This window comes from Triturus cristatus, chromosome 10 (genome assembly GCF_964204655.1).
Source record: "Triturus cristatus chromosome 10, aTriCri1.1, whole genome shotgun sequence".
In the NCBI taxonomy this organism is placed as follows: domain Eukaryota; kingdom Metazoa; phylum Chordata; class Amphibia; order Caudata; family Salamandridae; genus Triturus; species Triturus cristatus.
The window spans coordinates 846326936-846341343 of NC_140593.1; the positions used below are offsets into that span (position 1 = coordinate 846326936).

The following is a 14408-nucleotide window of genomic DNA, read 5'->3' on the forward strand; positions in this document are numbered from 1 at the left end:
ACACCTTGAGAGAAAACATGACTTTGTGTGGCTCACATAGAGAGAGAGCAGCCAAATAGCACTGCTTTGTTTCTGAAAGACGCATCAGAAATTGTTCAAATTGCTTACAGGGGAATCAGGCTCGTTGGTCTAGGGGTATGATTCTCACTTCGTGTGCGAGAGGTCCCGGGTTCAAATCCCGGACGAGCCCATGTTGTGGAATTATTTTTAGGCTGCTTATTATGTAGGACCATTTCTTCTTTTCAATGCTATAAGACGCCGTGTATGGTGAAAAAGTTCCTTTCCCTGCACGCTGTTTCCCAGTTTTGGCGTATAGAATTTCAGTGCCGGACTTCTTTGCAACTGCTTTTCTGGGGTGGACCATCAGTGTAGGAACATTAAATTCAAAGTGTTTTTCTAGCGTGATTTCAGGTATGGTTTTAAAATCGCCTTTTGGAATAAAAGTGGTCCTCGTTGCTTTCTTCCAAAGAAAGAGATCGGGTAAGGAGGGTCCAACGTTGAGCTTCATGGACATTGGCCCTTGGTCTGTGCTTTCCAGCCCACTACATGCCAAGAAGATTGCGGCAAAAGTATCTGTTTCTGTGGTGTAGTGGTTATCACGTTCGCTTTACACGCGAAAGGTCCCTGGTTCGAGACTGGGCAGAAACAGCAGCTTATTGTTTGCATTTACTCTCTCAACTTATAGGAAAGCTGAGATAATGGAAGCTGTCTATCCCTCACCAGCGTGACGTACTGTGCTCCAGGGGCATCAGTGACAGCTCAAAAAGAGAAGTGACGATAGTTTGCGCCATTCGTTTGCACGTCCTTTTGTACTGAAGGGTGGGCCTACTTGATGAAAGCAAGGCATGAGAGCAGAAATTGTTTTATTGTCCTCACCGAGAGCATACACCTAGAGCAAACAAAATGTCTGAAGGATGGAGGTATTTTCATTTCTTGTTCGATGACGGCCATGGAAAAGACAGCAACCATATTGCAGAAGAGAGCAGCATGTGCAGTTGCTTGCTTTGGGTGAATCATTCACCAACTCGCTGCCAATAACCCCCGGAGCCGGTGCAAAAGGCGACTCTTGTGTGCCTCGGCTCGTTGGTCTAGGGGTATGATTCTCGCTTAGGGTGCGAGAGGTCCCGGGTTCAAATCCCGGACGAGTCCTTTTTTAGAGGTAAGCATACGAATCCTACTCAAAACTGACAATGCCTGACAATTTCTCATTACACTCGGCGCATTGTTGCACAAATTATTTTGAACCTCAGAAGAAAAACGGATATCCATGCTTTTTCTGCCTTCATGCTTAGTCTGTGTGTGTCCCAGGTGATGCTTTCCCAAGCTGTACTTGCTGGCATTTAGGCATCAGATATTTGTCTGTCGATGCCTGCATAAGTACATTTTTAATACGTCTAATTGCAAGCATGTTGGCTGATATCTCTGCAGTTTTCACACTTGCTCCTCGCTTTCTGAGTGGCTGCTGATACAGCAGAATAGAAGTAGAGAGAATCCTTGAGAGGAACCTTGCTCTAACAGTAAAACACAGCAAGTTAGTTTCTGTAGTGTAGTGGTCATCACGTTCGCCTAACACGCGAAAGGTCCCCGGTTCGAGACCGGGCAGAAACACTGTGCATGAGCTGCTTTTATGTGCACCCTCTAAAACCTTATTATCTCAATGCAAGCTTAAGAAGAGGCGGTCCATGAACCCAGCGAGCCGTGGGAAACTTCCTTTACTTTTCCAAGACGAAACAAAGTAATCCGCATCCATCAGTGGTCGCTCTTGTGCCTAGCTTTTTTTTTTATCATGCCATGTTGTATTGTGGGGCCTTTACACCTGTGACATTGCTGCGAACGCTGTAAGTGCAAACATTGGCAAGTGCAGACATAAGAGTCAGACCTGCACATAGCCAGGGCTGTCAGGATGGCCGAGTGGTCTAAGGCGCCAGACTCAAGAGAGCTTGATTTTCAGTGCAACTGAGACTTCTGGTCTCCTCATGGAGGCGTGGGTTCAAATCCCACTTCTGACAGGTCTCTTTTACACCCTTAAATCGTCCTGTTTTTTGCAGTGCATTCCCCACACACCACAATCTTTGCACGGACCTGTAACATATGACGAGAAATCCACCAACGATCAGGCTGGGCCCTCAATCACAATTCCATGTATTCCTGGAAGGGACACCTCAGGCACACCTTCCGTTAAATTTGCACTCCATCACACTAACTGCTGTGCTGGTTTCTCATTAAGCAGTTGATCCCATCTTTGTTGTGAGGCTCTCCTGCCACCTTTTGGGCGGAGAAGGCACTGTCCCTGCAACAACACAGGCAGACATGTTCAACAGGGCTTCCTGGTTATGTGGGAGGAGCAGATTGTCATTGGTCCCCCCTTGCGAATTTTAATTTACATAAGGAAGACAGAGAGGTAGCTGGGAATAGGCAGTACACACGGATATTGAACTCTATCTTGTGATTTGCAGCCAATTCTAGATTGAGGCAGGAGGAAAGGAGGTGACTTGCCCAACAATGGCCATTCTGGGAATTCAGCCACCCTGGGTCTCCCAGGTGAGTGTTTCAGTCCTGCGAGCCACTCATATAAATCTCGCCTGATCGAGCCTGATCGAGCGCTGAGTGAGCGTGTTTGAATCCAAGAATCAAACACCTCTTTCTTAGGAGCAAGAATTGGCAGGCCCTCCCTTGCTTCTGGGGTGGAAGTTTATGGGGCAAGGGTCCAGGACTTGCAGAGAAGTACAAGTGCCAGAAAGTGCCTGCAGTTCTCATCAGTGCCTTTTTTCTGCTCACTGGCAGCTAGGATATCGGCTGATCCCTTCCTTGCAAGAGTGAAAAAAACAACACCTTGAGAGAAAACATGACTTTGTGTGGCTCACATAGAGAGAGAGCAGCCAAATAGCACTGCTTTGTTTCTGAAAGACGCATCAGAAATTGTTCAAATTGCTGACAGGGGAATCAGGCTCGTTGGTCTAGGGGTATGATTCTCGCTTCGGGTGCGAGAGGTCCCGGGTTCAAATCCCGGACGAGCCCATGTTGTGGAATTATTTTTAGGCTGCTTATTATATAGGACCATTTCTTCTTTTCAATGCTATAAGACGCCGTGTATGGTGAGAAAGTTCCTTTCCCTGCACGCTGTTTCCCAGTTTTGGCGTATAGAATTTCAGTGCCGGACTTCTTTGCAACTGCTTTTCTGGGGTGGACCATCAGTGTAGGAACATTAAATTCAAAGTGTTTTTCTAGCGTGATTTCAGGTTTGGTTTTAAAATCGCCTTTTGGAATAAAAGTGGTCCTCGTTCCTTTCTTCCAAAGAAAGAGATCGGGTAAGGAGGGTCCAACGTTGAGCTTCATGGACATTGGCCCTTGGTCTGTGCTTTCCAGCCCACTACATGCCAAGAAGATTGCTGCAAGAGTATCTGTTTCTGTGGTGTAGTGGTTATCACGTTCGCTTTACACGAGAAAGGTCCCTGGTTCGAGACTGGGCAAAAACAGCAGCTTATTGCTTGCATTTACTCTCTCAACTTATAGGAAAGCTGAGATAATGGAAGCTGTCTATCCCTCACCAGCGTGACGTACTGTGCTCCAGGGGCTTCAGTGACAGCTCAAAAAGAGAAGTGACGATAGTTTGCGCCATTCGTTTGCACGTCCTTTTGTACTGAAGGGTGGGCCTACTTGATGAAAGCAAGGCATGAGAGCAGAAATTGTTTTATTGTCCTCACCGAGAGCTTACACCTAGAGCAGACAAAATGTCTGAAGGATGGAGGTATTTTCATTTCTTGTTCGATGACGGCCATGGAAAAGACAGCAACCATATTGCAGAAGAGAGCAGCATGTGCAGTTGCTTGCTTTGGGTGAATCATTCACCAACTCGCTGCCAATAACCCCCGGAGCCGGTGCAAAAGGTGACTCTTGTGTGCCTCGGCTCGTTGGTCTAGGGATATGATCCTCGCTTAGGGTGCGAGAGGTCCCGGGTTCAAATCTCGGACGAGCCCTTTTTTAGAGGTAAACATACGAATCCTACTCAAAACTGACAATGCCTGACTATTTCTCATTACATTCGGCGCATTGTTGCACAAATTATTTTGAACCTCAGAAGAAAAACGGATATCCATGCTTTTTCTGCCTTCATGCTTAGTCTGTGTGTGTCCCAGGTGATGCTTTCCCAAGCTGTACTTGCTGGCATTTAGGCATCAGATATTTGTCTGTCGATGCCTGCATAAGTACATTTTTAATACGTCTAATTGCAAGCATGTTGGCTGATATCTCTGCAGTTTTCACACTTGCTCCTCGCTTTTTGAGTGGCTGCTGATACAGCAGAATAGAAGTAGAGAGAATCCTTGAGAGGAACCTTGCTCTAACAGTAAAACACAGCAAGTTAATTTCTGTAGTGTAGTGGTCATCACGTTCGCCTAACACGCGAAAGGTCCCCGGTTCGAGACCGGGCAGAAACACTGTGCATGAGCTGCTTTTATGTGCACCCTCTAAAACCTTATTATCTCAATGCAAGCTTAAGAAGAGGCGGTCCATGAACCCAGCGAGCCGTGGGAAACTTCCTTTACTTTTCCAAGACGAAACAAAGTAATCCGCATCCATCAGTGGTCGCTCTTGTGCCTAGCTTTTTTTTTTTATCATGCCATGTTGTATTGTGGGGCCTTTACACCTGTGACATTGCTGCGAACGCTGTAAGTGCAAACATTGGCAAGTGCAGACAGAAGAGTCAGACCTGTACATAGCCAGGGCTGTCAGGATGGCCGAGTGGTCTAAGGCGCCAGACTCAAGAGAGCTTGATCTTCAGTGCAACTGAGACTTCTGGTCTCCTCATGGAGGCGTGGGTTCAAATCCCACTTCTGACAGGTCTCTTTTACACCCTTAAATCGTCCTGTTTTTTTGCAGTGCATTCCCCACACACCACAATCTTTGCACGGACCTGTAACATATGACGAGAAATCCACCAACGATCAGGCTGGGCCCTCAATCACAATTCCATGTATTCCTGGAAGGGACACCTCAGGCACACCTTCCGTTAAATTTGCACTCCATCACACTAACTGCTGTGCTGGTTTCTCATTAAGCAGTTGATCCCATCTTTCTTGTGAGGCTCTCCTGCCACCTTTTGGGCGGAGAAGGCACTGTCCCTGCAACAACACAGGCAGACATGTTCAACAGGGCTTCCTGGTTATGTGGGAGGAGCAGATTGTCATTGGTCCCCCCTTGCGAATTTTAATTTACATAAGGAAGACAGAGAGGTAGCTGGGAGTAGGCAGTACACACGGACATTGAACTCTATCTTGTGATTTGCAGCCAATTCTAGATTGAGGCAGGAGGAAAGGAGGTGACTTGCCCAACAATGGCCATTCTGGGAATTCAGCCACCCTGGGTCTCCCAGGTGAGTGTTTCAGTCCTGCGAGCCACTCATATAAATCTCGCCTGATCGAGCCTCATTGAGTGCTGAGTGAGCGTGTTTGAATCCAAGAATCAAACACCTCTTTCTTAGGAGCAAGAATTGGCAGGCCCTCCCTTGCTTCTGGGGTGGAAGTTAATGGGGCAAGGGTCCAGGACTTGCAGAGAAGTACAAGTGCCAGAAAGTGCCTGCAGTTCTCATCAGTGCCTTTTTTCTGCTCACTGGCAGCTAGGATATCGGCTGATCCCTTCCTTGCAAGAGTGAAAAAAACAACACCTTGAGAGAAAACATGACTTTGTGTGGCTCACATAGAGAGAGAGTAGCCAAATAGCACTGCTTTGTTTTTGAAAGACGCATCAGAAATTGTTCAAATTGCTGACAGGGGAATCAGGCTCGTTGGTCTAGGGGTATGATTCTCACTTCGGGTGCGAGAGGTCCCGGGTTCAAATCCCGGACGAGCCCATGTTGTGGAATTATTTTTAGGCTGCTTATTATGTAGGACCATTTCTTCTTTTCAATGCTATAAGACGCCGTGTATGGTGAAAAAGTTCCTTTCCCTGCACGCTGTTTCCCAGTTTTGGCGTATAGAATTTCAGTGCCGGACTTCTTTGCAACTGCTTTTCTGGGGTGGACCATCAGTGTAGGAACATTAAATTCAAAGTGTTTTTCTAGCGTGATTTCAGGTATGGTTTTAAAATCGCCTTTTGGAATAAAAGTGGTCCTCGTTGCTTTCTTCCAAAGAAAGAGATCGGGTAAGGAGGGTCCAACTTTGAGCTTCATGGACATTGGCCCTTGGTCTGTGCTTTCCAGCCCACTACATGCCAAGAAGATTGCGGCAAAAGTATCTGTTTCTGTGGTGTAGTGGTTATCACGTTCGCTTTACACGCGAAAGGTCCCTGGTTCGAGACTGGGCAGAAACAGCAGCTTATTGTTTGCATTTACTCTCTCAACTTATAGGAAAGCTGAGATAATGGAAGCTGTCTATCCCTCACCAGCGTGACGTACTGTGCTCCAGGGGCATCAGTGACAGCTCAAAAAGAGAAGTGACGATAGTTTGCGCCATTCGTTTGCACGTCCTTTTGTACTGAAGGGTGGGCCTACTTGATGAAAGCAAGGCATGAGAGCAGAAATTGTTTTATTGTCCTCACCGAGAGCATACACCTAGAGCAAACAAAATGTCTGAAGGATGGAGGTATTTTCATTTCTTGTTCGATGACGGCCATGGAAAAGACAGGAACCATATTGCAGAAGAGAGCAGCATGTGCAGTTGCTTGCTTTGGGTGAATCATTCACCAACTCGCTGCCAATAACCCCCGGAGCCGGTGCAAAAGGCGACTCTTGTGTGCCTCGGCTCGTTGGTCTAGGGGTATGATTCTCGCTTAGGGTGCGAGAGGTCCCGGGTTCAAATCCCGGATGAGCCCTTTTTTAGAGGTAAGCATACGAATCCTACTCAAAACTGACAATGCCTGACAATTTCTTATTACACTCGGCGCATTGTTGCACAAATTATTTTGAACCTCAGAAGAAAAACGGATATCCATGCTTTTTCTGCCTTCATGCTTAGTCTGTGTGTGTCCCAGGTGATGCTTTCCCAAGCTGTACTTGCTGGCATTTAGGCATCAGATATTTGTCTGTCGATGCCTGCATAAGTACATTTTTAATACGTCTAATTGCAAGCATGTTGGCTGATATCTCTGCAGTTTTCACACTTGCTCCTCGCTTTCTGAGTGGCTGCTGATACAGCAGAATAGAAGTAGAGAGAATCCTTGAGAGGAACCTTGCTCTAACAGTAAAACACAGCAAGTTAGTTTCTGTAGTGTAGTGGTCATCACGTTCGCCTAACACGCGAAAGGTCCCCGGTTCGAGACCGGGCAGAAACACTGTGCATGAGCTGCTTTTATGTGCACCCTCTAAAACCTTATTATCTCAATGCAAGCTTAAGAAGAGGCGGTCCATGAACCCAGCGAGCCGTGGGAAACTTCCTTTACTTTTCCAAGACGAAACAAAGTAATCCGCATCCATCAGTGGTCGCTCTTGTGCCTAGCTTTTTTTTTTATCATGCCATGTTGTATTGTGGGGCCTTTACACCTGTGACATTGCTGCGAACGCTGTAAGTGCAAACATTGGCAAGTGCAGACAGAAGAGTCAGACCTGTACATAGCCAGGGCTGTCAGGATGGCCGAGTGGTCTAAGGCGCCAGACTCAAGAGAGCTTGATCTTCAGTGCAACTGAGACTTCTGGTCTCCTCATGGAGGCGTGAGTTCAAATCCCACTTCTGACAGGTCTCTTTTACACCCTTAAATCGTCCTGTTTTTTGCAGTGCATTCCCCACACACCACAATCTTTGCACGGACCTGTAACATATGACGAGAAATCCACCAACGATCAGGCTGGGCCCTCAATCACAATTCCATGTATTCCTGGAAGGGACACCTCAGGCACACCTTCCGTTAAATTTGCACTCCATCACACTAACTGCTGTGCTGGTTTCTCATTAAGCAGTTGATCCCATCTTTGTTGTGAGGCTCTCCTGCCACCTTTTGGGCGGAGAAGGCACTGTCCCTGCAACAACACAGGCAGACATGTTCAACAGGGCTTCCTGGTTATGTGGGAGGAGCAGATTGTCATTGGTCCCCCCTTGCGAATTTTAATTTACATAAGGAAGACAGAGAGGTAGCTGGGAGTAGGCAGTACACACGGATATTGAACTCTATCTTGTGATTTGCAGCCAATTCTAGATTGAGGCAGGAGGAAAGGAGGTGACTTGCCCAACAATGGCCATTCTGGGAATTCAGCCACCCTGGGTCTCCCAGGTGAGTGTTTCAGTCCTGCGAGCCACTCATATAAATCTCGCCTGATCGAGCCTGATCGAGCGCTGAGTGAGCGTGTTTGAATCCAAGAATCAAACACCTCTTTCTTAGGAGCAAGAATTGGCAGGCCCTCCCTTGCTTCTGGGGTGGAAGTTTATGGGGCAAGGGTCCAGGACTTGCAGAGAAGTACAAGTGCCAGAAAGTGCCTGCAGTTCTCATCAGTGCCTTTTTTCTGCTCACTGGCAGCTAGGATATCGGCTGATCCCTTCCTTGCAAGAGTGAAAAAAACAACACCTTGAGAGAAAACATGACTTTGTGTGGCTCACATAGAGAGAGAGCAGCCAAATAGCACTGCTTTGTTTCTGAAAGACGCATCAGAAATTGTTCAAATTGCTGACAGGGGAATCAGGCTCGTTGGTCTAGGGGTATGATTCTTGCTTCGGGTGCGAGAGGTCCCGGGTTCAAATCCCGGACGAGCCCATGTTGTGGAATTATTTTTAGGCTGCTTATTATATAGGACCATTTCTTCTTTTCAATGCTATAAGACGCCGTGTATGGTGAGAAAGTTCCTTTCCCTGCACGCTGTTTCCCAGTTTTGGCGTATAGAATTTCAGTGCCGGACTTCTTTGCAACTGCTTTTCTGGGGTGGACCATCAGTGTAGGAACATTAAATTCAAAGTGTTTTTCTAGCGTGATTTCAGGTTTGGTTTTAAAATTGCCTTTTGGAATAAAAGTGGTCCTCGTTCCTTTCTTCCAAAGAAAGAGATCGGGTAAGGAGGGTCCAACGTTGAGCTTCATGGACATTGGCCCTTGGTCTGTGCTTTCCAGCCCACTACATGCCAAGAAGATTGCTGCAAGAGTATCTGTTTCTGTGGTGTAGTGGTTATCACGTTCGCTTTACACGCGAAAGGTCCCTGGTTCGAGACTGGGCAAAAACAGCAGCTTATTGCTTGCATTTACTCTCTCAACTTATAGGAAAGCTGAGATAATGGAAGCTGTCTATCCCTCACCAGCGTGACGTACTGTGCTCCAGGGGCTTCAGTGACAGCTCAAAAAGAGAAGTGACGATAGTTTGCGCCATTCGTTTGCACGTCCTTTTGTACTGAAGGGTGGGCCTACTTGATGAAAGCAAGGCATGAGAGCAGAAATTGTTTTATTGTCCTCACCGAGAGCTTACACCTAGAGCAGACAAAATGTCTGAAGGATGGAGGTATTTTCATTTCTTGTTCGATGACGGCCATGGAAAAGACAGCAACCATATTGCAGAAGAGAGCAGCATGTGCAGTTGCTTGCTTTGGGTGAATCATTCACCAACTCGCTGCCAATAACCCCCGGAGCCGGTGCAAAAGGTGACTCTTGTGTGCCTCGGCTCGTTGGTCAAGGGGTATGATTCTCGCTTAGGGTGCGAGAGGTCCCGGGTTCAAATCTCGGACGAGCCCTTTTTTAGAGGTAAACATACGAATCCCTACTCAAAACTGACAATGCCTGACTATTTCTCATTACACTCGGCGCATTGTTGCACAAATTATTTTGAACCTCAGAAGAAAAACGGATATCCATGCTTTTTCTGCCTTCATGCTTAGTCTGTGTGTGTCCCAGGTGATGCTTTCCCAAGCTGTACTTGCTGGCATTTAGGCATCAGATATTTGTCTGTCGATGCCTGCATAAGTACATTTTTAATACGTCTAATTGCAAGCATGTTGGCTGATATCTCTGCAGTTTTCACACTTGCTCCTCGCTTTCTGAGTGGCTGCTGATACAGCAGAATAGAAGTAGAGAGAATCCTTGAGAGGAACCTTGCTCTAACAGTAAAACACAGCAAGTTAATTTCTGTAGTGTAGTGGTCATCACGTTCGCCTAACACGCGAAAGGTCCCCGGTTCGAGACCGGGCAGAAACACTGTGCATGAGCTGCTTTTATGTGCACCCTCTAAAACCTTATTATCTCAATGCAAGCTTAAGAAGAGGCGGTCCATGAACCCAGCGAGCCGTGGGAAACTTCCTTTACTTTTCCAAGACGAAACAAAGTAATCCGCATCCATCAGTGGTCGCTCTTGTGCCTAGCTTTTTTTTTTTATCATGCCATGTTGTATTGTGGGGCCTTTACACCTGTGACATTGCTGCGAACGCTGTAAGTGCAAACATTGGCAAGTGCAGACAGAAGAGTCAGACCTGTACATAGCCAGGGCTGTCAGGATGGCCGAGTGGTCTAAGGCGCCAGACTCAAGAGAGCTTGATCTTCAGTGCAACTGAGACTTCTGGTCTCCTCATGGAGGCGTGGGTTCAAATCCCACTTCTGACAGGTCTCTTTTACACCCTTAAATCGTCCTGTTTTTTTGCAGTGCATTCCCCACACACCACAATCTTTGCACGGACCTGTAACATATGACGAGAAATCCACCAACGATCAGGCTGGGCCCTCAATCACAATTCCATGTATTCCTGGAAGGGACACCTCAGGCACACCTTCCGTTAAATTTGCACTCCATCACACTAACTGCTGTGCTGGTTTCTCATTAAGCAGTTGATCCCATCTTTGTTGTGAGGCTCTCCTGCCACCTTTTGGGCGGAGAAGGCACTGTCCCTGCAACAACACAGGCAGACATGTTCAACAGGGCTTCCTGGTTATGTGGGAGGAGCAGATTGTCATTGGTCCCCCCTTGCGAATTTTAATTTACATAAGGAAGACAGAGAGGTAGCTGGGAGTAGGCAGTACACACGGACATTGAACTCTATCTTGTGATTTGCAGCCAATTCTAGATTGAGGCAGGAGGAAAGGAGGTGACTTGCCCAACAATGGCCATTCTGGGAATTCAGCCACCCTGGGTCTCCCAGGTGAGTGTTTCAGTCCTGCGAGCCACTAATATAAATCTCGCCTGATCGAGCCTCATTGAGTGCTGAGTGAGCGTGTTTGAATCCAAGAATCAAACACCTCTTTCTTAGGAGCAAGAATTGGCAGGCCCTCCCTTGCTTCTGGGGTGGAAGTTAATGGGGCAAGGGTCCAGGACTTGCAGAGAAGTACAAGTGTCAGAAAGTGCCTGCAGTTCTCATCAGTGCCTTTTTTCTGCTCACTGGCAGCTAGGATATCGGCTGATCCCTTCCTTGCAAGAGTGAAAAAAACAACACCTTGAGAGAAAACATGACTTTGTGTGGCTCACATAGAGAGAGAGCAGCCAAATAGCACTGCTTTGTTTCTGAAAGACGCATCAGAAATTGTTCAAATTGCTGACAGGGGAATCAGGCTCGTTGGTCTAGGGGTATGATTCTCACATCGGGTGCGAGAGGTCCCGGGTTCAAATCCCGGACGAGCCCATGTTGTGGAATTATTTTTAGGCTGCTTATTATGTAGGACCATTTCTTCTTTTCAATGCTATAACACGCCGTGTATGGTGAAAAAGTTCCTTTCCCTGCACGCTGTTTCCCAGTTTTGGCGTATAGAATTTCAGTGCCGGACTTCTTTGCAACTGCTTTTCTGGGGTGGACCATCAGTGTAGGAACATTACATTCAAAGTGTTTTTCTAGCGTGATTTCAGGTATGGTTTTAAAATCGCCTTTTGGAATAAAAGTGGTCCTCGTTGCTTTCTTCCAAAGAAAGAGATCGGGTAAGGAGGGTCCAACGTTGAGCTTCATGGACATTGGCCCTTGGTCTGTGCTTTCCAGCCCACTACATGCCAAGAAGATTGCGGCAAAAGTATCTGTTTCTGTGGTGTAGTGGTTATCACGTTCGCTTTACACGTGAAAGGTCCCTGGTTCGAGACTGGGCAGAAACAGCAGCTTATTGTTTGCATTTACTCTCTCAACTTATAGGAAAGCTGAGATAATGGAAGCTGTCTATCCCTCACCAGCGTGACGTACTGTGCTCCAGGGGCATCAGTGACAGCTCAAAAAGAGAAGTGACGATAGTTTGCGCCATTCGTTTGCACGTCCTTTTGTACTGAAGGGTGGGCCTACTTGATGAAAGCAAGGCATGAGAGCAGAAATTGTTTTATTGTCCTCACCGAGAGCATACACCTAGAGCAAACAAAATGTCTGAAGGATGGAGGTATTTTCATTTCTTGTTCGATGACGGCCATGGAAAAGACAGGAACCATATTGCAGAAGAGAGCAGCATGTGCAGTTGCTTGCTTTGGGTGAATCATTCACCAACTCGCTGCCAATAACCCCCGGAGCCGGTGCAAAAGGCGACTCTTGTGTGCCTCGGCTCGTTGGTCTAGGGGTATGATTCTCGCTTAGGGTGCGAGAGGTCCCGGGTTCAAATCCCGGATGAGCCCTTTTTTAGAGGTAAGCATACGAATCCTACTCAAAACTGACAATGCCTGACAATTTCTTATTACACTCGGCGCATTGTTGCACAAATTATTTTGAACCTCAGAAGAAAAACGGATATCCATGCTTTTTCTGCCTTCATGCTTAGTCTGTGTGTGTCCCAGGTGATGCTTTCCCAAGCTGTACTTGCTGGCATTTAGGCATCAGATATTTGTCTGTCGATGCCTGCATAAGTACATTTTTAATACGTCTAATTGCAAGCATGTTGGCTGATATCTCTGCAGTTTTCACACTTGCTCCTCGCTTTCTGAGTGGCTGCTGATACAGCAGAATAGAAGTAGAGAGAATCCTTGAGAGGAACCTTGCTCTAACAGTAAAACACAGCAAGTTAGTTTCTGTAGTGTAGTGGTCATCACGTTCGCCTAACACGCGAAAGGTCCCCGGTTCGAGACCGGGCAGAAACACTGTGCATGAGCTGCTTTTATGTGCACCCTCTAAAACCTTATTATCTCAATGCAAGCTTAAGAAGAGGCGGTCCATGAACCCAGCGAGCCGTGGGAAACTTCCTTTACTTTTCCAAGACGAAACAAAGTAATCCGCATCCATCAGTGGTCGCTCTTGTGCCTAGCTTTTTTTTTTATCATGCCATGTTGTATTGTGGGGCCTTTACACCTGTGACATTGCTGCGAACGCTGTAAGTGCAAACATTGGCAAGTGCAGACAGAAGAGTCAGACCTGTACATAGCCAGGGCTGTCAGGATGGCCGAGTGGTCTAAGGCGCCAGACTCAAGAGAGCTTGATCTTCAGTGCAACTGAGACTTCTGGTCTCCTCATGGAGGCGTGAGTTCAAATCCCACTTCTGACAGGTCTCTTTTACACCCTTAAATCGTCCTGTTTTTTGCAGTGCATTCCCCACACACCACAATCTTTGCACGGACCTGTAACATATGACGAGAAATCCACCAACGATCAGGCTGGGCCCTCAATCACAATTCCATGTATTCCTGGAAGGGACACCTCAGGCACACCTTCCGTTAAATTTGCACTCCATCACACTAACTGCTGTGCTGGTTTCTCATTAAGCAGTTGATCCCATCTTTGTTGTGAGGCTCTCCTGCCACCTTTTGGGCGGAGAAGGCACTGTCCCTGCAACAACACAGGCAGACATGTTCAACAGGGCTTCCTGGTTATGTGGGAGGAGCAGATTGTCATTGGTCCCCCCTTGCGAATTTTAATTTACATAAGGAAGACAGAGAGGTAGCTGGGAGTAGGCAGTACACACGGATATTGAACTCTATCTTGTGATTTGCAGCCAATTCTAGATTGAGGCAGGAGGAAAGGAGGTGACTTGCCCAACAATGGCCATTCTGGGAATTCAGCCACCCTGGGTCTCCCAGGTGAGTGTTTCAGTCCTGCGAGCCACTCATATAAATCTCGCCTGATCGAGCCTGATCGAGCGCTGAGTGAGCGTGTTTGAATCCAAGAATCAAACACCTCTTTCTTAGGAGCAAGAATTGGCAGGCCCTCCCTTGCTTCTGGGGTGGAAGTTTATGGGGCAAGGGTCCAGGACTTGCAGAGAAGTACAAGTGCCAGAAAGTGCCTGCAGTTCTCATCAGTGCCTTTTTTCTGCTCACTGGCAGCTAGGATATCGGCTGATCCCTTCCTTGCAAGAGTGAAAAAAACAACACCTTGAGAGAAAACATGACTTTGTGTGGCTCACATAGAGAGAGAGCAGCCAAATAGCACTGCTTTGTTTCTGAAAGACGCATCAGAAATTGTTCAAATTGCTGACAGGGGAATCAGGCTCGTTGGTCTAGGGGTATGATTCTTGCTTCGGGTGCGAGAGGTCCCGGGTTCAAATCCCGGACGAGCCCATGTTGTGGAATTATTTTTAGGCTGCTTATTATATAGGACCATTTCTTCTTTTCAATGCTATAAGACGCCGTG

General features: G+C 47.0%; 16 non-coding genes across 16 annotated transcripts; all 16 read left to right on the plus strand.

Annotated features, from left to right (window-relative positions):
• Positions 1 to 118: 118 nt before the first annotated feature.
• TRNAT-CGU (transfer RNA threonine (anticodon CGU)) lies at positions 119 to 190 on the plus strand. The gene has a single exon. It is a non-coding gene; the product is annotated as a tRNA-Thr (tRNA).
• A 385-nt stretch (positions 191 to 575) lies between these two features.
• Positions 576 to 648, plus strand: TRNAV-UAC (transfer RNA valine (anticodon UAC)). The gene has a single exon. It is a non-coding gene; the product is annotated as a tRNA-Val (tRNA).
• A 429-nt stretch (positions 649 to 1077) lies between these two features.
• Positions 1078 to 1149, plus strand: TRNAP-AGG (transfer RNA proline (anticodon AGG)). The gene has a single exon. It is a non-coding gene; the product is annotated as a tRNA-Pro (tRNA).
• A 386-nt stretch (positions 1150 to 1535) lies between these two features.
• On the plus strand, positions 1536 to 1608 carry TRNAV-AAC (transfer RNA valine (anticodon AAC)). Its single transcript has one exon. It is a non-coding gene; the product is annotated as a tRNA-Val (tRNA).
• Positions 1609 to 1897: 289 nt separating this feature from the next.
• TRNAL-CAA (transfer RNA leucine (anticodon CAA)) lies at positions 1898 to 2009 on the plus strand. Its single transcript has 2 exons — positions 1898 to 1935; positions 1964 to 2009. It is a non-coding gene; the product is annotated as a tRNA-Leu (tRNA).
• A 937-nt stretch (positions 2010 to 2946) lies between these two features.
• Positions 2947 to 3018, plus strand: TRNAP-CGG (transfer RNA proline (anticodon CGG)). Its single transcript has one exon. It is a non-coding gene; the product is annotated as a tRNA-Pro (tRNA).
• Positions 3019 to 4726: 1708 nt separating this feature from the next.
• Positions 4727 to 4838, plus strand: TRNAL-CAA (transfer RNA leucine (anticodon CAA)). Its single transcript has 2 exons — positions 4727 to 4764; positions 4793 to 4838. It is a non-coding gene; the product is annotated as a tRNA-Leu (tRNA).
• Positions 4839 to 5776: 938 nt separating this feature from the next.
• On the plus strand, positions 5777 to 5848 carry TRNAP-CGG (transfer RNA proline (anticodon CGG)). The gene has a single exon. It is a non-coding gene; the product is annotated as a tRNA-Pro (tRNA).
• A 385-nt stretch (positions 5849 to 6233) lies between these two features.
• TRNAV-UAC (transfer RNA valine (anticodon UAC)) lies at positions 6234 to 6306 on the plus strand. The gene has a single exon. It is a non-coding gene; the product is annotated as a tRNA-Val (tRNA).
• Positions 6307 to 6735: 429 nt separating this feature from the next.
• On the plus strand, positions 6736 to 6807 carry TRNAP-AGG (transfer RNA proline (anticodon AGG)). Its single transcript has one exon. It is a non-coding gene; the product is annotated as a tRNA-Pro (tRNA).
• A 386-nt stretch (positions 6808 to 7193) lies between these two features.
• TRNAV-AAC (transfer RNA valine (anticodon AAC)) lies at positions 7194 to 7266 on the plus strand. The gene has a single exon. It is a non-coding gene; the product is annotated as a tRNA-Val (tRNA).
• A 1338-nt stretch (positions 7267 to 8604) lies between these two features.
• On the plus strand, positions 8605 to 8676 carry TRNAP-CGG (transfer RNA proline (anticodon CGG)). The gene has a single exon. It is a non-coding gene; the product is annotated as a tRNA-Pro (tRNA).
• A 1709-nt stretch (positions 8677 to 10385) lies between these two features.
• Positions 10386 to 10497, plus strand: TRNAL-CAA (transfer RNA leucine (anticodon CAA)). The gene is made up of 2 exons: positions 10386 to 10423; positions 10452 to 10497. It is a non-coding gene; the product is annotated as a tRNA-Leu (tRNA).
• A 1897-nt stretch (positions 10498 to 12394) lies between these two features.
• TRNAP-AGG (transfer RNA proline (anticodon AGG)) lies at positions 12395 to 12466 on the plus strand. The gene has a single exon. It is a non-coding gene; the product is annotated as a tRNA-Pro (tRNA).
• A 386-nt stretch (positions 12467 to 12852) lies between these two features.
• Positions 12853 to 12925, plus strand: TRNAV-AAC (transfer RNA valine (anticodon AAC)). Its single transcript has one exon. It is a non-coding gene; the product is annotated as a tRNA-Val (tRNA).
• A 1338-nt stretch (positions 12926 to 14263) lies between these two features.
• TRNAP-CGG (transfer RNA proline (anticodon CGG)) lies at positions 14264 to 14335 on the plus strand. Its single transcript has one exon. It is a non-coding gene; the product is annotated as a tRNA-Pro (tRNA).
• The last annotated feature ends 73 nt before the right edge of the window (positions 14336 to 14408 follow it).